The sequence below is a fragment of the Lampris incognitus genome, chromosome 13 (assembly GCF_029633865.1).
Source record: "Lampris incognitus isolate fLamInc1 chromosome 13, fLamInc1.hap2, whole genome shotgun sequence".
NCBI lineage: Eukaryota > Metazoa > Chordata > Actinopteri > Lampriformes > Lampridae > Lampris > Lampris incognitus.
In genome coordinates, this window is record NC_079223.1 from 29,035,956 (window position 1) to 29,059,348 (window position 23,393).

Below are 23,393 nucleotides of genomic sequence, written 5' to 3' on the forward strand. Positions count from 1 at the left end.
GAACGGTAGTGGTATATATATTATTCTTTTTAATCACCAACATTGTTAATCTTAATCAAACAGACTAAACTGAAGTGGGTTATGTTGCTTATGTCTGCTCATCGCCCCAGTAAATGCTGTGTTGTTTGCGGATCTTATTAGTTGTAGCACATTGTGACACAGCTCAAACCAGGCTGCTTTTGGAAAGCAGTTTGTGTGTTTCTTTTCTCCATTCTGTTCTTTTGCTTTTTTAAGGCGAGTTTGACTATCGGCACCACCAAAGACTAGACTGCAGCAGCAGCAGAAGTTGTTAAAGCAACATTAATGGCTGTGTGTTTACCTACTTGTCCTGGTGCGACACCGCCTACTCCTACGTTGCACGAATGTGGCAAAGTCGTGACTTGAGACACCCTCAAACATTCTGTCACTGTATAAATCCAACTTCATTACAGTTGTCTCGTGTTTGCAAACCTTCAACCTATCATACATACTACATGACAGACAGGGCAAATTATGATTTGAACATTTTGGGGTATAATGAATATTCCATCCGCAGGTGCTGACTGAAGTGCACACCTGGGTCAAATTAGGCAGGTAGCTCAGTCAAAAATATCCTCTAAAGGCTCTTAGTCTAGTGTGTAAATGTATACTTATCGCTGGATTAAAAGGGCAATCATGTGTTCAGGTAGCATAGCGCTCTATTCCGTTGCCTACCAACACAGGGATCACCGGTTCGAATCCCCTTGTTACCTCCAACTTGGTCGGGGGTCCGTACAGACACATTTGTTTGTGGCTGTGGGTGGGAAGTTGGATGTGGGTGTGTCCTGGTCGCTGCACGAGCGCCTCCTCTGGTCGGTTGGGGCGCCTGTTCAGGGGGGAGGGGGAACTGGGGGGGGACGTCCCCCTGGTGAAACTCCTCACTGTCAGGTGAAAAGAAGCGGCTGGCAACTCCACATGTATCGGAGGAGGCATGTGATAGTCTGCAGCCCTCCCTGGATCGGCAGAGGGGATGAAGCAGCTCGGAAGAGTGGGGTAATTGGCCAGATACAATTTGGGAGAAAAAGGGGTGGGGGGGGAATCCAAAAATAATAATAAAGGGCAATCAGTAAAACTTATGAAACACAATTTGAACATCAAAATGCAATGTGTTTTTTTCACGAGACTGAGTTCAAAAACATTAGATTTACATGAGAACGAGATAAGGAAAAAGTAAATGCACAGAAAAAAATACTTTTTAATACCTTTTACTTGTAGTTGGAATAGTTGTGTGTGTGTGTGTGTGTGTGTGTGTGTGTGTGTGTGTGTGTGTGTGTGTGTGTGTGTGTGTGTGTGTGTGTGTGCAAACTAGTGCATTTATTTTTGCCTGTTATCTAAGTGTGCAGATGCACAGAATACTAGGGTTGGGTACCTTTCGGACTTTTTTTGATCCCGATTTTGCTTAGCAGCTCTGTCTCTTATCAAATCACACTTCTGATTCTAACAATCCTTGAGGAGGAAACCAAGATATTTCTTTTGCCAAAACGTTTATCTTACCACAATGATTAACTATTAGTGTATTTAATATAATTAGAATTATATTCAAACTAGTAATTAGAACTATATTCAAACTAGCTTTTTTTGAAGGGGGGGGGCGAAATGTGACACCAAGATTCTAGCCTAGATATTCAAATCAGCTATAGACACCAGTCTAGTTGACAGAAACAAATATTTGACACCACATATTGTAAACAACCATCCTACTAAACCACCTCTCTCCATTCTTGTGTCCGTCTCTCCAGTGACAGCTACATCGTGCGTGTGAAAGCGGTGGTAATGACACGGGATGACTCAAGCGGGGGCTGGCTGGCCCAGGATGGGGGTGCTCTAAGCAGGGTGGGAGTGTGCCGACTCCTGCCCCCCGAACTGGCCCCCACGCCAGCCTCCAGCACACACAACACCCTCTTCCTCATCCATGGTGAACGGCTGCGGGACCAACGGGTAAAACACACACAAACATGCATGTGAACCCAAAGGTCTATGGTTTCAATCCCTTGATTGACTGAAAAAAGTGAATGTGTAACCATTTCCGGTTGGTCTGCAGCTGTCGTTGAGGTGTCACAGTGTCCTTGAGCAATGCACTTATCTTTTGATTGCTGCGTAGAGATACTTGAAGGCCAACAGTAAAGGTTTTATTGCTGTTAGAGCCTACAAAAGTGTAATGGTAGCCATTGAAAGAAAATGGCTGGGTTAGGTTGGTTAGCTGGAAGTGCTGGCAGGGTGTCACCAAGTGCTTGCATTTCTTTAGCAAAAACTAAATGAAAATAAAACTCGAATATGTTAAAGTATGCAGAATTTCAGAATATTGTAAATATCCATGCATACTAAGTATCTTAATGTTGTGACGTTTGACTGGAGTTGCTACATTATTGTATGCAGGGCTAGCTAGAGTCCCAAAATTTTGTGAGAGAATTTAAAATATATATATCAACATGGATACAGGAAAAAAGATTTTAATACATTGCAGTACAGGCCTGTTTCGTGCGTCTCGCATTCATCAGCTTCTGAAACCGTCAACACCATTGACGGTTTCGGAAAAAAAGGCTACATATACATATGTATATGTATAAAGAATGAGTGAATAAGCTTCCAGTTGGCTTGCAGAAAGCTGGGACATTTAGAATAGGTGGCAGACCAGTGTCCATTTAAAATTTTTAAAAAAAATTCTTCTTTTTATCAGCCAATACCTTCTGAATGTTGTGCCGCTTGTGATTGGACTTTCTGTCTGATTGACAGGTGATCCTGGAGTGTCCACTAAGGAAGGATCTGGTGTACACAACGGCCACGCCCACCTTTCACCATTGGAAGGTAGAGGACAGGAGGTGTGGCCTGTCATTCCAGAGTCCGGCCGATGCCCGGGCTTTCGACCGTGGGGTACGGAAGGCCATCGAGGACCTGACAGAGGGTACAGTCCAAAAAGTTTATTTAGAGCACAGCTGGGTTTTAGGTGAGCTGGTGGGTTAGGATCCGAAATCTGGTCAAGATTCATGACACTCTGCCTTAGGGATACACTGGCGACAAATATTCTGAGAACATCACACAAGATTTAAAGTTACAAACCTGAAGTATAAGTACAAGCAAATGTCCTTTTTGATACTTGCTGGTGTATTAAAGTCAATAGCTACTTCAAGAATATCTAAGGGATAATCCAGAACAAGGTGTGGTTAAAGTATTTTAATGTATGATGCAGAGGCAAAGAACCACTTGATGCAAAGCGGAGTGTGTTAAACTCCTTAACAAACACCTAGGAGGGAATTATCCGGGTTATACCATGGTTGTTAACAAAAGAATCAAAATAAAAGTATTCAGTTAATTTTTGGCAAACATTTTGGACTCAGAATTAAAAGGATGTGAAGCAGAAGGTAGTCTCTAAGATGAGGCTTCATATGTTTACTGGACATGCCCCTGATTCAGCATGTTGCTATGGTTACATAGCAAATTTGTGGCCAGTGCATGAATTTAGAAGATTAAGCTTGAGCCGAGCTATGTGTGCATTAACTGGTTTTAACATACACCCTCCAGCCAATCGGAACTGAGTACTCTCCATGACCATTGTACAAGCTGATCATTTCCAAACTTTTCTAAATGCTTATTTTTATAGTTACTGTTTAGTTGGACTTTCCTGGGAAAATAATGACACATAGTGAGGCGTGTGACATTCTTTGCGTAGCAGCCAAAAGTAAAGTTTGAAGCAAAATGGTCATGTCTAGCAAGCAATAGGTACCGCTGCTTTTTTGTTGGGGTATGGGGAATTGATTACAGCTTGTTAGGTGACAGCAATGGCAAATCTTTCATTTCAATTAGCTGTCTTGGATTTGAACCACTCAAACATCACACCGATTACCAGTATCATAACAGGTGTGAGTAAGTTCATCAAAAACTATTATCTTCAGGATTGTAACTTTAAAAACACAAAGCTAGTTTGCACTAAAGGCCTTTGGAAAACAAATGGAAAAAAAAGAGTGAAAGGATGCAGTGAAGAAAAACATTAAAACAATGAAACATAAAAAGAATGGGCGCCTGGGTAGCATAGCAGTTTAGTCTATTGCTTACCAACACGGGGGTCGGCGGTTCGAATTTCCGTGTTACCTCCGGCTTGGGCGGGCGTCCCTACAGACACAATTGGCTGTGTCTGCGGGTGGGAAGTCGGATGTGGGTATTTGTCCTGGTCGCTGCACTAGCGCCTCCTCTGGCCGGTCGGGGTGCCCCCCCCCCCAGATCGGCAGAGAGCGGGTGGAGCAGCGACTGAGACAGCTCAAAAAGAGCGGGTTAATTGGTCGATACAATTGGGGAGAAAATTAGAAAAAAAAACATAAAAAGAATATCTCAAGCATTGAACTTTCTCTTTAACGACATCCTTCAGAGAGTCTCTGTACTTTGTATAGGAGTCCAAAGGGGTGGGATCATTCATTTGTTTCTGTTTTGCTGTCTGCAGGCTCCACAACTTCCTCCAACATGCTTCAGAATGAAACAGAAGTGGGCGACGATGATGTTTTCACGGTAACCATCATTTATCTGTTACTGCTGAATCTACACCTGTTCCTTACAATCATCTAAAAGCAAGCTGAAAGAAGTTACTGTGTGCGTCTGAAGAGACATAAAAGTGAGCCCTGCCTCCACAGTGCAAAAACATTTCCCACAATGCCCTGTAAAGTCAGTTTCTTAAAGAGATGCCCTCTCTCGACGTTTAAACCGGAAAGCTTTTACATTCAGTTACTTTGTTGTCCTCATGCGAAAGCATTAAATAGCTCCATGCTGCTGCCATTTTTCAGTACCATTGGGCCACAAGGTAGTCATCCATTCCCAGTCCCAGATTGGCGCATCGTGTGATACTGGCAACCAAATCCCAACAACAACGTTAAACATAACATGGTAGAAAACATAGGAACAATTAGCGGCTACACTTTTTTGCATTATTACTCCATCAGCCATTAACAGAAAGTGCTTGTTTTTAATGATATGGAAAGATGGAAGAAATTTTGGTGCATCCTGTTTTTTACACGTATCTGCTTTGTGTATAGGAACAAGTGTACGTATTGGGGTGTATGTGTGTGCTGTGAAGGACGCTCTCCTTAAAGTAAGCATGAATTCACCCCCCCAACACACACATGCTGTAATCTGACACCAGGAGCAGCAGGCAGGGTCATGGGGTCACTTCCTGTATTCCCTTACACTTCCAGACTCGCCACACACACCCCCAACCCTTGCTGCTCTCATAGTGGCCAGCCCAGCCACCACCCAGCCCTCCCCCGTAAGTAGAAGTCGGACCCAAACTACCAGAGGCAGCTGTTTCCCAGATTAGTGCAGGACCAGTGATTTATGAGAGGAAGTGCCTCGTGGCTCATCTTTGACTCGGACTGTCTGCAGGGGCCAGACTTGTACTAATAGGTGCTCTGTCTCGATTGTGTGCAGACACGCACACTCATACAAAAACACAAACACACACACTATGCACACAAAAATACATTCACACATATAAATTATATACATACATACACATATAAAGTATATATGTACATACAAACAAACAAACACACACACACACTATATATATATAGTATTTTTTTTCCCGGAAACCATCAATGGTGTAGATAAAAGTGCTCAACAAATGAGGAGCGGAATATTAGCAGATGACTGCGTGATGCACGAAACAAGCTTGTACTGAAATTAATCAAAAGTTTTTTTCCTACATATTATATATATATATATATATATATATATATATATATATAATACACACACACATACACACACGCACACACATATCCCTCTCACCCTTTTTCAGGTGGTGTGTGTCTTCCTCAAGCTCAGGTTCTCTACCAGATGCCTGGGAGTTTGAGGGTTTCTGCGCAGTATCTGGGCTGTTACCAAGACTGCACTGTTTTGGACAGAGACCACAGATATTGTTCCTGTAATCTGCTGGAGCCACTCTCCTGGTTTGGGGGTCACAGCCCCTAGTGCTCCTATTACCACTAGGACTACTGTGAATTTCACCTTCCACATCCGATCTAGTTGTGCCTTCAGCCCTTGGTATTTCTCTTGCTTCTTGTGCTCTTCCTTCCTGATGTTGGCATTGCTCAGGATTGCTACATCGATCACTACTGCTGTCCTCTGTTTATTGTCAACTACCACAATGTCTGGTTCGTTAGCAGGCACCTGCTTGTCAGTCTGGAACTTGAAGTCCCACAGGATCTTAGCTCTGCCATTCTCAACCACCTTTGGTGGTGTTTCCCATTTGGACTTGGGGAACTTCCAGTCTGTATTCAGTACAGATGTTCCTGCACACTATCCCAACCACTTGGTTATGCCTTTCAGTGTACACTTTCCCAGCATTTTACACCCTACTACTAAATGCTGGACTGTCTCAGGGGCATCTTTGCACTGTCTGCATCTTGGGTCTTGTCTAGTGTAGTAGACCCATGCCTCAACTGATCTGGTACCTCAGGGATGTCTTTGCACAGCCTGCATCTTGGGGCCTGTCTGGTGTGGTAAACCCCTGCCTCAACCGATCTGGTGCCGAGTGACTGTTCTTGTGCTGCTATTATCAGAGCCTCTGTGCTGTCCTTCAGTCCAGCCTTTTCTAGCCACTGGTAGGATTTCTCTATCTGCCACGTCTTCTATCTGTCACTGGTACATTCCATGGAGGGGCTTAGCCTTCCATGATACCTCCTCTTGTTCTACCTCCCCACTCTCTGTCTTCTGCTACCTGAAGTACTCACTCAGCAGCTCATCCAGGGGGGCTCTTTTGCTGATGTCTCGTGGATGTTCCTTGTTTCATCCTGGATAGTGTCTCTGACACTCACTAACCCTCTGCCTCCATCTTTTCACTTATCATACAGTCTCAACATACCATGCATTGTTAGGAATTTCAGTGATCTAATATCTGTGGTCTTTATGAATGAATGCCTTTATTTGTCAACGCACAGCTGAAAAACAAAATTAAGAAATTTACCTCCTCCTTTGGCAAGCTAATTATTCCAGATGTAGCCGATGACTGGTAGGATAGATGCATTGATGGCTTGGATCATGTTCTTCCCACTGAGCTGGCTCCTTGGGACCTGCCTCACTCTCTGGAGGTATTTGGCTGTAGCTGACCTCCTTGCTGCCTCCTCGGGGTTTCCATTTGCCTATTGTAACTGTTCTGTATGTCTGTTATCCTGCCATCTGGGAATCAACCCCTTCAGTCCTCACCACCTTTCCTCTTTTTTGCCATCACTCACTTGTCTGGTCTGAATGACATCCTGATGTCATTGCTGTAGATCCTGGTGAGGTGGATCAGCAAGTCAATGTCTTGCTCATTCATGGCATACAGCTTGATGTCATCCATGTATAACAGGTGGCTGGTGGTAACTCCACTTCTGAACATGTATCCATATCCACTCTTTGTGATGATCTGACTGAGGGGGTTCAGGCCTATGTAGAACAGCACCAGGGATAGTGCATCACCTTGGTATATGCCACATTTGATGGTTACTTATGTGATGGTCTTTGAGTTGGCCTCTAGTGTTTTCCACTACTGCATTGAGTTCTTGATGAAGGCTATTAGTGTCCTGTTGGCTTTGCATAGTGCCAAGACCTCCAGTAACCATATGTGGGGCATTGAATCATAGGCTTTCTTGTTGTCAATCCAGGCTGTGCTCAGGTTGGTATGTTTGATCTTAAGAGTCTTAGGTGACTGCTCTGTCAACTAGTAGCTGATGGTTTGACCCTCTGGTGTTGTTCCCAATTCCTTTCTGAGTTTTGCTTATTTATTGACTCGTGTGCCTATTCACCTTAGCTGCTATGATACCTGACAGGATCGTCCATGTTGTGGAGAGGCAGGTTATCGGCCAGTAGTTTGAAGGTGTTGTACCCTTGTGGGGATCCTTCATGATCAGTATTGTTCTACCCTGTGATAGCCAGTCAGGGTGAGACCCTGATGTTAGCAGCTGGTTCATCTGTGTCACCAGGTGTTCGTGGAGTGTTGTTAGCTTCTTTAGCCAGTAGGCATGAATCATGTCAGGGCCTGGTGCAGTCCAGCTCTTCATAATTGAGACTTGTCCTTGGATGTCGGCCACTGGGATGATAACTGGTTCTTGTTCTGGGGTATTGCTGTGCTCTGCTCTTAGGTCTGCTGGCCACTTGACATTGGTGTTTTGTGATGCCTCCTTTTCCCATATATCCTTCCAGTATTGCTCGGTCTCTGCTCTAGGTGGGTCTGCTGTTGTTCCCTTGTTACTCCACAGCTGGAAGTACACTTTGGATGGTCTTTTGTGGAACAGGCCATTTACTGTTTTGGCTTCTGGTCCCCTGTTTATCTCTTCAGACTGGCAGCCAAGAGTTGTGAGCCTTTGTTTGGCAGTTTCCAGGGCCTCAGTTATGGACATCTTGCTATACTTCTTCAACCAGGGCCTGTCTTTCACCACACCTTTCTGCACCTCAGTTAACTGGCTAACATCTCTCCATGCTGCTTTGATCTTGGTTTCCACCCCCCTCTTCCATGGAGGGTACCGTTTGTGACCTGTTTACTTAATCCTGTACCCAACCATCTCCAGGATTATGGTTGCAGTGGCATATACAAGCTTGTTGTTCTCTGTTATAGTGGCAGTTGAGATATTGCGTAAGGCTGTGTTCACATCCACAAGAAGACTTTGTCATGGTACTTTGTCACAGAGTCGTGGAAGCCGAGCCCAGGGGTTGAATGTCTTTAGTTTGACCATGATTCTCATTTGAACCTCAGTAGCTTCAGGTGGCATGGGTGGTAGGATTGTTTCAGCTGGTTGGAGTCTGTCCACATGTATCTCCTGCCTACTGGGTGGCCCTTCAGGGTGCTGAATTGTATAGTCATTCTGTGGAGCCTCTCCATCTCAAGTTGTGAGAGTAGCTTCCTTCTATTGATATTCAAGCATTGAGCCACTAGGTGCTTCTGAGTCAGTGAAGAAGTAGGTCTCCTACTGGTCCACAGTTCCCACATATGCTTCATATAGTCCCTCTCCTCAGGTCTGTTGTAATAGTAGCATTCCATCAGTTCCAGGTTCTTGGCGTTTGTCCATGAATGTCTTGTTTCAGTAGCCCATTTCTCATCAGATTGTCCTGATTCTGCAACACCTGATGCAGACCTTGTTAACCCAAGCATCTCCAGGATTATGATTGCAGTGGCATTTACAAGCTCGTTGGTCTCTCTATAGTAGCAGTCAAGGGGGCGGGGGTCTGCGGTGGTGTAGCAGTCTAAGCATCGGCTTTGTGTCGATGCAGTTGCCCACTGGGGACTGAGGTTCATGCCTCGGTCTCGTCAGATCCGACTATGGCCGGATTCGATGAAGCAGCAATAATTGGCAGCGCTGTCTTCGGGAGGGGGCGGAGTCGGCTTGTGTTCGTCACATGAATGCGTCTCTGTGTGTGTCGGAAAAAGCGGTGGTTTGGCCTGGATTTGCCTTGTCATGAAAGTGGCGAGGCGTCTCCTTCGAGACTGCCAGCCGGAGAGATGCAGTTGGCGAATGCATGCAGTACAAGGGTGGGTATTTGAACTAGAATATGGAGCGATTGGCCACTAAATTGTGATAAAAAGGGAAAAAATCAGAAATAAATTTAGGAAAAAAAATAGTGGCAGTCAAGATGTTGTGTAAGGCTGTGTCTATCCACAAGCAGGCTTGTTAGCCTGGGTGACGTCCGAGCCGGTATTACTTTATTCGTGTTACTCGCACTCATGTCTGAGGTAGTTGGCTGGCAGGAAAGCCAGCGTACTTACCTACTGAGCTATCCAGCTCTCACTCGCTCACTCACTCACACACACACACACACACACACACACACACACACACACACACACACACACACACACACACACACACAGATCAGCCAAAACATTAAAACTACTGACAGGTAAGGGAATAACATTGATTATCTCATTACAATGGCAGCTCTCAAGGTGGAATATATTAGGCAACAAGTGAAGTAAGTTCTTGAAGTTAATGTTTTGGAAGCCGGAAATATGGGCAAGTGTAAGGATCTGAGCAACTTTGACAGTAGCCAAATTGTGATGGCTAGATGACTGGGTCAGAACAGCTCCAAAATGGTGTGTTCACGGTATGCAGTGGTCCAAGGAAGGACAACTGGTAAACCAGCGACAGGGTCACGAGTGCCCAAGGCTCACTGATGCGCGTGGGGAGCGAAAGCTAGCCCATCTGGTCCAATCCCACAGAAGAGCTACTGAAGCTCAAATTGCTGAAAAAGTTCATGCTGGCTATGATAGACAGGTGTCAGAACACAGTGCATTGCAGTTTGTAGCATATGGTGCTGCGTAGCTGCAGACCGATCAGAGTGCCCATGCTGACCCTGTCCACCACTGAAAGTGCCTACAATGGGCACGTGAGTGTCAGAACTGGACCATGAAGCAACGGAAGAAGGTGGCCTGGTCTGATGAATCATGTTTTCTTTTACATCATGTGGATGGCCAGGTGCGTGTGTGTCGTTCACCTGGGGAAGTGATGGTACCATGTTGCACTATGTGAAGAAGGCAAGTCGGCAGAGGCAGTGTGATGCTCTGGGCAATATTCTGCTGAGAAACCTTGGGCCCTGGCATTCATGTGGATGTTACTTTTACACGTACCACCTACCTAAACATCACTGCAGACCAGGTACCCCTCTTCATGGCAATGGTATTCTCTGATGGCAGTGGCTTCTTTCAGCAGGATAATGTGCACTGCAAAAATTGTTCAGGAATGGCTTGAGGAACATGACGAAGGCTTCAAGTTGTTGCCTTGGCCTCCAAATTCACCAGAGCTCAATCTGATCAAGCATCTGTTGGATGTGCTAGAAAAACAAGTCCGATACATGGCGGCCCAATCTCGCACCTTACAGGACTTAAAGAATCTGCTGCTAACATCTTGATGCCAGATACCAGAGGACACCTTCAGAGGTCTTGTGGAGTCCATGTTTTGATGGGTCAGAGCTGTTTTGGTGGCACGAGGGGGGACCTACACAATATTAGGCATGTGGTTTTAATATTTTGGCTGATTGGTATGTGTATACCATTGTAAAAGTTGGCAGAGATTGAAGGTATGGGTCAACATAGGTGAAGCTTATGCAGTAATAGAGGAGGGTGATGCACTTTCTTAAATCCTGCTGATTGTCTTCAAATCATGTTTGGGCTAAAAATATAATAATGCTAAAGGCTTCTGTGTACGACTTCAGATATGTTTTCTCGGACAAAAAATATCTTTACTGTGCACATAATTTGATTGGCTCTAACTAAGTTGTCTTTCTTGAATAAACGCAGTAATCAAATCTGGCATCCCTTCTTTCAAAAATAGGATGCTCATGACTTTGCAAAAGGTCTGCAGCTGGTCTGCAAACCTGTATTTTATAACAGATCTGAATAAAAATAACAGATAAAAAAATTGATGTTGTGTAAGGGACACAAATCTGTTTGTTTTGGGGGTTTTTTTTGGGGGGGGTGTCCATTCATGAAGCTGAACATGTAATAGCACCACTATAAGAGGGAACAGGAGGGAATAATGAAATCTCCGGTCCTGCAGTTTAAAGCTGTGGCATTACCATGGCCAGTACATTTCCACAAGTGTCCCAGCAGACATGCGTACACACACGAGGAAGGGCGGTTTGACCACGCATCCTTCAGTGGATGAAAGACAACGTACTAAGAATACAGCCTGTACTTTTTTTTTTTTTTGACAAAACAATAATCATGTCTAGTGGAGGAAGTTTTCAAAAGAAGGTTTATAGATAAAGAGGTTTAGACCGTGGAATCAGTTATAATTTCAGTAATTGCCTCGTATGTTTTTCACAAAACCAGGAAATGACTTGGTAGGAGGTTTACGCTAACATAATACTCATGTACAGATATGACTTAGGTTTTTACTTGTTTTTTATTAAAAAGCTGAGTTTCCGTGGTGTGGCATTCTATTCCATTGCCTACCAACACGAGGATCGGCAGTTCGAATCCCCGCATTACCTCCGGCTTGGTTGGGCATCCCTACAGGCACAATAGGCCGTGTCTGCGGGTGGGAAGTCGGATGTGGGTATGTGTCCTGGTTGCTGCACTAGCGCCTCCTTTGGTCAGTTGAGGCGCCTGTTGGGGGGGGGGACTGGGGGGATGTCCCCCTGGCGAAACTCCTCACTCGGGTGAAAAGAAGCGGCTGGCGACTCCACGTGTATCGGAGGAGACGTGGTGGTCTGCAGCCCTCCCTGGATCGGCAGAGGGGGCGAAGCAGTGACCGGGACAGCTCGGAAGAGTAGGGGAAAAGGGGGAAAACAATCCACAAAAAAAAAAAACGTTGTGTTTCTATTTGAAGAAAAAATATTGAAAGTATCTGATATCAGTTAAGTCTATGTGCAGATAGACTTCTTATTGAAAGGGCTTTACTGCTTTTCTAATGAGACTTATCTGAGTCTTTCACGTCAATCTAAAATGCATCTAACTTGACTATTAAATATGTGGTATGCCCCCCTGAGATAGTTGACGGGTTATGTCTGCTGCCTCCAATGCCACATGTACTGTAAACCCTCTGCTCACCCAGCATATTATCCCTAGTATAGAACCTGTCTGGTTCCTTTTTTACTACGCTGACAAACGCCAAAGACATGAGAGCTCAGCCACTTGTTTTAAGGCTTTTTTTTCTTTTCTTTTTTTGAGATGCACCTTGCTTAACAAATATCTGTAGTGCCGTCTTATCCGCTTTATTTGTGCAGATTCCCCTGTCTTCCCTATTCTGTCCCCCTCGCTTATTTCCCTACTGTCTAAATATCCAAAGATGTTTAAGATAAATGTACTGCCCGCTAACTTCCGGCAGAAAAATGTGATAAAACTGTCAGATGTTTGCATGAGCACAGTACCGATACCGCAGGGGTGCTTGCAGGGCATTGTAGTGACCCCCCACCCCCTCCGACCCTCTTGGCCCGTGCTCGTGACCTTTCCTAAAGTTAGCGGAGTCAGGGGGCGGCGGGGGGGGCAGGCGGCTGCAGACAGGGGAAATGCTGTGGCAGATTTACAGCCTCGGGGGGAGGGGGGGGCTGGGATGGACATACTTCCTAAATTATTCCTTGTTGGCTAAACCTAAACTTAACCCGGCCCTTCGTCTTTCCCTCCCTCCAGCCAGCCCCCTCTCCCTCTCTTTGTCTCTTTCTCTCTCACTCTCTCGCTCTGTCCTCTCTCTATGTCTCTATTTTAGTTCATTCACAACAGGGAGAGTATGAGTTAGGTGACTGGTGAAGGATGAGCTCTTCCAAGTATTGGGTCGGACATATTCGTAGCAGACAGTTATGTCTACCATTTGTCCTGCATTGCATCGCGTGTATTGATAGGATGTCCAGCAGTCCAGGCTCTCCCGCCAAAGACTGTTATTCCTTAATTTGTCTTTTTTGCTAGGTCTCCAGCCCCCCCCCGCCCGCTCCCTCTCTCTCGCCCTCCCTCCCTCCCTCTCCTGCATGTGTCTGTCTCCTTATCTTTTCTCTCTCCACCTTTCTCTCTACCATTTTCTCCATCTCTCTCTCTCTCTCTCTCTCTCTCTCTCTCTCTCTCTCTCTCTCTCTCTCATGTGCATTTTGTAGCTTGCAGGAAAAAGTAAAAAAAACAAAAAACTTGGGGTCTGTGTTTTGAATTAGCTGTAGCCTCAGAGGCCAGCGCAGGACTGGGAGAGCCTAAATCCCTCTGCCTCCTCCCCTCCTTCAGTGTCTTATGCAGGGGGGGGGGGGGCGTGGAGCGGAGGCAGCATGTTATGTTATTTTTGGCTGGCTGCTCTGGAGGCTTTGTAAGAAAGCAGGGGGAAATTCTCAGCATGGCGGTGTCCATGTGGGGAGCTCAGGCCTGGACACTGAGATGGGATATAGTAGGGATTGCTACAGCAGACAAACGTGCAGCAGATCTGGGTGAAACAGTATTTGCTGGGACTTTAAATTAGAGTTTGTTTTATCCAGCTTGGAGTGCCAAGCGGAGGGGAGTTTTGGGCATTTGACAATACCTTAAGTACCAGAAAGTCGATACAATCTCCGGAAAATATTTGAAAATAGGCTTAATAGGTTGTTGTTTTTTTTGGGGGGGGGGGACCTGCGACGTAATCTGACAGCTGAATTATCCTGATATAGAAAACGCTACCCCTCTAGTTATCCAAGAAGGATGGAAAAAAACAGTGATTTGAGAATGCTACTTTGAGTTAGATCTGAAAAAGCACACATGCATCAGGTAGCTTGATGCGGTTTAGATCTAAACCGTCCCTAAATTTACTGTATGTCCGTGTGTGTGTGTGTGTGTGTGTGTGTGCGCGCGCGCACACATGCATGCATGCGTGAGTGCATGCATGCATGCATGTGTGTTTGTATGTTTGCACGTGTGTGTGCACTTGCGCCCATACACGCTCACACAAACACAAAATCAGTGTGGCATTACAAGACAGGAAGAGTCACTTCCAGCCTGTCAGCTCTTTGTCTTTTTGTTTCCATCCGTCTCCGTGCCTGATCTGCCTGTTAGTCTGTCCACCTATCCATCTGTCTGTCCTTTGGCTTGAATTACGTCTGTTGGAAATTGGTGTTGGTCTGTCGGCCTGTCTGAAGCTTGTCCGCTTGACTATTGTCTTTTGGAAAATTGTCCATCTACCTTACTAAAATCCATCTGTCTGTCATCTCTCTGTATCTCTTTTTATTTGTCTGTCTGTCTGTCTGAAACCTGTCTGACACCTCTTTTTCTCGTTGTCTTTCTATCTGTCTGCCTGTCTGAGATCCTGTCTGAGCAGCACGCAACTGCTGCAAGTGTGTTTTGCGTCTGGCCAAGGTTTAAGTTGGACTCGAGCCCTCCGCAGAAAGGGGGACAGGATACTGCTCATACGCACTCACATGCAAATAAACGCACACACCCGAGAAAGGACCTGGGTGAACGAATACATGAATGTCAGAAGAAGCAGGATAATAAAGGCCTATTCTGAAAAACAGTGTTAAGTTGTAGTGACCCCCCCCCACACACACACACACACACCTCTCAATGTAATGTTAAGAGAGAAACACACATTTCCTGGTCATGTGTTTTATGCATAAGGAGTGGACGGACAATTCAGACCACAGTTGCGTACTCTATTTTGCGTAACTCAGTTTTCTAAAGCTTACAAATCCCCCCGTAACTTGTCATTTTCTTCCCCTCGTGACAGAAGCTTGTTTAAATGGTGAATACCACCAATACCGTGCCATGTTATCCAACTCCAGATGTTGTCATGCTGTAGCCAACGCTGCTGTAATGAAGCACATCTGCATATCTCGAATATACATTTCTTACTGACCGGGTTTTTAAAAATATCTTTAATTGTAAGTATATAAAAGGCCTCCCCCAAAAAGCCTTTGTGGTACAGAACCAAATGCAATAGCAAAGTTGCCAAGTGAAGATCTCCTTTCTCCTTCGTGGCTAACTAAATGTGGGGCCAAAGCGTGTTTTTATGTGCTTTAAGCATTGCTGGTTTTCTTGACCTTCTTGGTAAGTTTGTGTGCAAAAACATTTAAGAAAATCTCCCGTTTTACGTTAAGCTGACCAATGGGCCTAAACTGACACGTGTTGAACATAATTCCTCTTCGGAAATAAAAATCTCTCCTTCCCTGTGCCGTCATCCAGGAATAACCTGCTTCATCGATGACATTTGCATGAACCTCCACAAAAATCTCAATACCACTGTAGCACTTTTATACAGCCAATAGAAATGGCCACCATAGCGTTCCTCGGGGTCCACCTGCTCAGCGTTGGCATGGCTAGAAATTAATTTGCAGGTGGGCCTACAGGCTACAGCCAATCATACGCATGTTCTGTAAAGCTCACTGACCAAATAGTTTGAGAATCATATGGAAATAACCAGTCTAGGGGGCGTCCGGGTGGCGTGGCAGTCTATTCTGTTGCCTACCAACACGGGGATCGGCGGTTCGAGTCCCCTTTGTTAGAAAGGTTCCAAATGTGTGTGTGTGTGTGTTGGTCACCATTGGTACCGCCTCCTGTTGTGGGGTGGAACTTTCCTCGTTCTCCAGGAGAACATCGGACCTGTTTAAGTGACGGACCGAAAACCAGCGTGAGGTTATAGAGTGAGATTACCATAGGAGTTAAGAGAGAGTTTGATTATATTTTTCTCCTGTCTCCGAAAAACCTGTTGTGTTCGTGTGCGTCCAGAGAAATGCGAGTTGTGGGTTGATAGCTCGGACTGTAACTTTGTGTCTGGCCGGGAGTATGTGACCACTATGGTGCATCGGTTAGAATGCAAGGATGTTATCTTCAAGGTGTTTATTGGTAACAACTGGTGGTTGTGTGGTTCTGAAAATGAAAACAAAACAAAAAAGAAACAATACAAAGTAATCATTAAAATACATAAATTACAACTGGTAAGTACTGTCGGAAGCATAAACACAAACGTGAAAGCTGTTAGCTGCTAACCGTTAGCTCGGTGCCTTTGTACTACTCATTCACACTGTAATTACAGAAACCTAACAAAGCAGCGAAGTTATATCCAGTAAGTAAACAGCACAACTTACATTTCTCTGGATGCACACAAACACAACAGGTCTTTCGGCGGACAGGAGAAAAACATAATCAAACTCTCTCTTAATTCCTATGGTAATCTCACTCTATAACCTCACGCTGGTTTTTGCTCCGTCACTTAAACAGGTCTGACACTCTCCTGGAGAACGAGGAAAGTTCGCCCCACAAGGGAAATAGCATGATCCTCCCACACGCTTCGTCCCCCTGGTGAAACTCCTCAGTCTCGGGTGAAAAGAAGCGGCTGGCAACTCCACACGTATCGGAGGGAGCATGTAGTAGTCTGCAGCCCTCGCCGGATTGGCAAAGGGACTGGAGCAGCAACCGAGACGGCTCGGAAGAGTGGGGTAATTGGCCAAGTACAATTGGGGAGAAAAAGGGGGCAAAAAAAAAGAAAGAAAGAGAAGAACCAATGTCACACTGGTCATCACCACATGGCATCAGCCATGAAACCATTAAAAGACAATAAGCTATTACACGACCACACGGCAGCCAGCAAACAGATGCTGTATCGATGGCCTGCTAAAGCCACAGTGGCGTGAACTGAAGTGAATCTTTCCTCTCCTCACAATAGTTTCAATGGATTGTCATTATTTTGATGTAAAAAAAATCCCCTATGGCCATGACATGGCATCTCACATGGTTTTATTGAAAACCTGGTGTTCCTACTGTTAGCTAACATTATTAACATTACAGAGGTAGTGTATTCATAAACGAAAACAAAGATGACTCATATGTAAAAAAAAAAAGTTAGAAAAAATAGGTACGTCATCCTCAAATTTACTGCCTGGAGTAGATGTGCTGTTGGGACTTGCCTGTTTACCATCACATAAGAGAGCCAGTGAACAGATGTGCATTTTCTACTCGTGAAGATTTGCTTGTCATCTGAATTTAGATTAAACATCTCACCAACCTGAGCTCACGTTTCCTGTTCTTCCAATCACAGCTGCACAGAAGCATCCTGTTTTTGTTTGCCCAATCACGTCTGCCACTCACACAAGCTATTTGTTTGGTTTTATCCAACCAGAATGCTGTTTTTTAAGTCCACTTCCTGTGTTTGTTTGTCCCCCGTCAGAACACCACAGACAGCTCATCAAACTCCTCCCACAAACTGGAGAGCTCCTTGCAGCCGCTGGAATCCTCTCCCCTCCCTCAGAGACACAACTGCATGCTGGGACATCATCATGACCTCCATGACCCCTACCGGTTGTCAGACCACTACTTCTTGGAACAGGTACGAAAAAAGGGGCCGCTAGATGGGCTACAACACACCCAGAGAGATAAATGTGATTATCGTGATTTAAAGCTGCTGTGAGAAGTTTTTCACTGATTATTTCAGTCTCATTTTAATGTTGATGCATCAGTATGACCGATATAAACAAACCAGACCATCGACAAGAAGATTAGATATTGCTACACAATGATTTGAAATGCTTGTCTCTGCGTCCCCATGAAATCGGATGAAACGATGCACGGCACACAGACGGGACACATAGCCATGATTAGAGATTACATGACCTCATTGCTGTATATCTTGCAAACAGCTGTTTTTTCCAAAACACCACTACATCTCTCTTTTCTCTTCAAAACAAATTGCACGAGCTACCAGAGGGTGAATGCAGATCTATGCGATAAGAGCCGATGCTTATGCAAAAAGAAGTCGTTCTTCCGTGAAACACGACCACTTTTGTCCACAAGACCATGCAAAGTCAACAAAAATCCAAAATCCTTCATGGCAGATTTAACGAACTAAACACCAACTATGGCAAAAAGTCATGCTGGCTAGAGAATAAACTTTACTATTAAACATTACATTCGTTGTTAGAATTGCTACCCTAACTATGAAATTGGTGATATCTGATCATTTGATTGACAGCATTTTGTAATATTTTGACAAAAATAATTATGCAAAGTTTCATTTTCTGAAACATTTATACAGAATTTCAGTCCTTGTGAATGTTGGGTAATCTGGCAAAAATGTGGCCACGTTTGGATAATGGGCTTAACCCTCTTTTTGTCTTGCTCTCTCTCACTGTAGTCTCTATCTCGACTGCCCCGTCATGTCACCTTCCAAGAGGACGAGGAGATCGTCCGAATAAACCCGCGGGAGCGGAGCTGGGAGCGAGGCCCCGAGCGTCGTCCCGGACGCCAGTTGGAGTGTTCCTGGCTCACGGGCTATGAGGACTACCGCCATGCCGCTGTGCGGGACAAGTGCATCCATGCAGACGAGTCTGAATCCTATGTCCACTTTGCCAAGACTGAGGCACAGAAACACGACTACAACTACCCGCTTGCTCCGGCCCTGTCGCCATCAGACTCTGACCTCACCCTTGGACCGTTGGCCAATAAGGGCGGTAGTAACAATCGCCACGGTTTCTCCACTGTGGTCTCCGCCCAGCCTCACCCTTTCTTTTCAACTTCCTCCCCCTCAAACAGCAGTGGCAAGGGTCGGAAGCTGGATGGCACGGTGCGGGCCCAGTGCGAGCACTGCGGTGAGGCCTTCTACCTCACCGACAACCGGAGAGGCCGTTGCCAGGATGCGCCGGACCCTGTGAGGGCTTGCATCCGGCGGGTCAGCTGCATGTGGCTGGCGGACACCATGCTGTACCACTGCATGTCCGATCCGGAGGGGGACTACTCGGACCCCTGCTCCTGTGAAGGGGGCGAGGGTGCCGGCGGAGGGCGGCTGGGAACGCGCTGGTTGGCCCTGCTGGGGCTCTCACTGGTTGCACCCTGTCTGTGCCTCTATCCCCCCCTCCACGCCTGCCACCGGGCCGGGCTGGCGTGCAGATGCTGCGGGGGCAGGCACAAGGTGGCAGGGTGAGCTGCTGTGCTCCCAAACATTAGCAGAGAACTGTTGACACCCATCTTGCCCAATTCTTGTGACATGGGGGGGGGTCAGAAATGGAAAAGACATGGAGAGACCAGTGGGAATAAGCGAGAGCTGGCCATGATTTCATTTCTTTTCTTTTTTTCTTATTTTTTTTTTTACAAATTCCAGATAGACACTGAAGTAACCAAAAAAAAAGTAAAAATTTGGTGCATTTTCTGAACGGCCTTGGAAGATAAGCTCCCCCTACAGCAGACCGTTCTCTCACCTCCTGACTCGGCCGTTTCTCTTTCCATTTTCTGGTTGACAGAATGCTTTTTTTCAGGGGGCCTTTTTTTTATTATAGCGGACTAATATGTATCACATATGCAGGTACTTTATACTTTGTACACTGACTCAGCGTCGAAGAACTTGAATAATTTTTCTTATTATTATTATTGCTCATTTGGTGTATGTGTGGCCATTTTGTACAATATTTCAATCAACTGGCCCACTTAGCTCAACCCCAACTAGCAGAGAGGTCAGACACTACACCTCTGTATTTTGTGTGTGTGTGTGTGTGTGTGTGTGTGTGTGTGTGTGTGTGTGAGAGAGAGAGAGAGAGAGAGAGAAAGCGAGAGAGAGAGAGAGGGGATAGTGCGTATGCATGCTCTATGATATTTGTTTGTCCCTGTCGAAAACATCCCTGTCTTTGTTGCAGCTAACGCTTGTATATAGCCTGTTTTTCTTCTGCGGCATCAATCCACCAACATCTTTATTTGTTCATGAAGACACGTGGTACACATCCCTATCCTCTAATATTCCAAAGATATTTTTTCTTTCTTTTTTTAACCTATTTATTCTCTCACTGGCTGAAATGTGCTCCAGGCAGTGAATGCTGGATATAAGATGTGATTGACTGAAAGCTTTTGAGGAAAGAGACGGTGCCTTGGATCATGCGCGCTTACGACCCTCTCGACACGGCCAACCCCCCGGCTCCTTTCACGAAGTCAAACAGTGCCTAAACACTTACCTTAAACCGGAAGCGCGACCCGTTTTGGAATCACCAGTTTTTCCCAGCTTGCTATACTTCCGCCATGTATACTTGAAGTGGTGAGACGTAAGACTCGTGTTCGTCATTCCCCACAGAAACCTCGGTTAGCCTGTTAGCATCGCGTAGTGCAGTGTGCTCCGAGGGAAAGGGCTCAGTGTAGACGGCTACGAGCACCAACAACCAATCAAGGGGACCCGTGATGCCTTAACGTGTGGAAGCAGGAATGGTTGCTCGTTTAGAAACCCCCCCCCCTTTTTTTAGAACTTGTATTTGCTGCCATGATAAAAAAAAGTGTGTTTCAGGTCAAGGACCCAAAGGACGAAACATTTATTCGCTACTCAGCTCACCTCAAGCTATTTTTATATGACGTGGAAAGCTTGGGTATGTTTCTATCAAGTGTATAAGTTGTGGGTTTTCGATTTGGCTGCGACGTACAATCATCTTCGTTCACTCTTAGCCCCTCCCCCCTCCAGCGTCCTTGTCCGTCCGTCCTACCACGTGTCGCCTTGCGCCTTATTAAGTAACACTACATCTACCGAATCACGACGTCACAGGGAGAGCACAGAGCGCCACAAAAAGCCGCCCAGGTGCTTTGGCGGTACCAGCAATGCAATTAGGAACATAATAACCGGTAAAATGTGGGAAAACGGATAAATGAGACCCGTGTGTCTGAAAATAGCTGAAATCTGGGGGAAAAAACATCCTTTGTTGTTGTGCCAAGGAAATGTGACTCTTCATAGTTGAAACGTCAAATGCTCATGAGGATGTCCCTTTTCCTTCCCTGATTTGTCTGTATAAGTGCATCCTGTCACGTGTAGTTTTGCAAATACTGCGCGTGCGCGTGCGTGCGCGTGTTTAGGCGTGCCTGAATGCATTTCAGCTTGTGTCTACGTACGTACACCCCACCTCTCCATTCCCTGTAAATCTACATCCCGGCCCAGAACTAGTGGCTTCAAACCAACAGGGAAATGCACTGCATAATGTACTGTCTATCGCACATCAGCGGCTATCTGATTTAATAAGACTCTCGCGTGAAGGTGTGACGTCCTCGGGAAGGGGCCTTCATCACCATGTTATAGGGGAGAATGCCTGTCAGCTTTTCATCAGTGTTCTCTGTCGTGTCTGGCCTTTGTATGCATCGTCCATACATCAGAGCCATTTACAAGTGCCTGAAAGAGTCCCTATCTCCTTGCGTATTTAAATCGAAACTAAGAAACAACTCCCTGTTATGAATTAGAAATTTTTTTACACATTTTAAGTATTTTTACCTCTGTAAAAAAGAGCAAAAATTATATTATATATATATATATAAATATATATATATATATCAAGTGTATGTTGTACATTTTTATTTCTATTTTTTTTAATAACTTTCTAACATGTACAATGGATGTAGCTCTTGCTTTCGAGAAGGAACAGGAAGTACTTTGTACATACCGGAAGGGTGGCCAGGTCTGAGAAAACTAAGTGAAATGTGTGTCTTACCTTCCGCCTCCAATAATAAAAAGAAGACAGTGAAACCACATGTGTGCCTGGTTGAGCCTTGTCTCAGATTTTGGACACTTTCCCACAGATAGATGTTATGTGCAACGTCTGTCCATGTGGGCCAGCGAGGCCTTTTCCAGCAAGTATGCACATATGAGGAGACGTCCTTGTTTGGCTGCTCATATGAAACTCATAGAAGGTAATGGGATCTTCTGAATGTAGCATACCACTGAGCTACTGGCTCCTTTTCCTGGAGGGAATGTGTGTGCTAGATAAAGGTGTCGGAAAGGAGGTTTTGTTCTTTATAAACTTTATTTAAAAACTTAGTAACATACAAAGAGGTTCGCTCACTCAACCAGGGATGAAGAAGGTGAAAAAAACCCAATATATACATACACATATGTAATAAAAAAGGAAAGGAAATGAGGTTACCAGGTTCTCACTTGAAACCTTTCAACAGCTAGTCACAAGCAGCAAATAATGCAGTCTAGATAATAAATAGACAACTAAGCCAGCTTTAGGATTCATAAGAATATCAAAATACAGTATGCAGGTGAGCATTGGCCCTCAATGGTAAATCATAAAAGGTTCTGTGTGACTGTAAATCACAGATAAAATCTTAAACGCAGCCACTATGCTTATATCCAAAATATTAAACAATCTGTAACTTCAGTGAACAGGGAGCTATTTACTAGTTAGTTATGATTTCATTCTCTGCAATTTTCAGGAATACACATGCACAATTTTGAAAGACCCTATCAACTCATGGATAGGATGATGCTCCTCCTGCATGAGAAAAAGGGGAAGAAAATCAACCCAAGTACACTCTATATCATTCTCTCTGCAAGATGCCTTTCCCTCCCCGTCTCTGCCTCAGCAGGAACATGTGATAGCTATCGAGGACGTTGAGCCGCTTCGCTCAGTGTCTCTGGAAAGGCATGTGGGCGATAATGATGGAGGAGGGGGAGGGGGGGAGAAGCGGGTCCCTGAGGGCTTTGGGGCCTGCTAAGCAGCTTGATGGCTGCAAACAGCATCATAGTCCACATGTGCAAACATTTAAGATAGCTCCCCATGTAATGGGGTCACCACAGCCCCTTCTCTGCACCAGAATTCACTTCCTCTACATCTTGGAGAACTGGATGGTGGGCAGGATTTTCATATCGTTATCTTTGTTGCATCCGCCTAGTTTGGGGTGAGGAAGTGAGGGTCCTGTCTCCCCTTAAATCTACACATTGGATAGATTTTTGCTGCACATGGTTTTTCCAGTTATAGACACTTTAAACGAATTGGTTTCCGTTCCTTAGCTTTAATACCCCCCCCACACACACACACCTCCAAGTCAAGGGAATGTTGAGGATCTTCATCACAGACAGCTATGCTTTTGTAATATTTCCACTTTTTCAGGAAGGGTTGGGTTCCAGAGATTGGTTTGAAAAACATTACACGCGAAAGCTTACGAGTCAGTTAAATCCATGGTTCCGGTCTATCCATTCAGGATCATGCTGATTTTCTTTACAGTAATATTTGAGATGCCCACT

General features: G+C 45.1%; 1 pseudogene; it reads left to right on the plus strand.

Moving 5' to 3' along the window:
* The window catches only part of LOC130122830 (sprouty-related, EVH1 domain-containing protein 2-like), a 32,961-nt pseudogene extending 11,075 nt beyond the window's left edge, over positions 1-21,886 (plus strand).
* Positions 21,887-23,393: the final 1,507 nt, after the last annotated feature.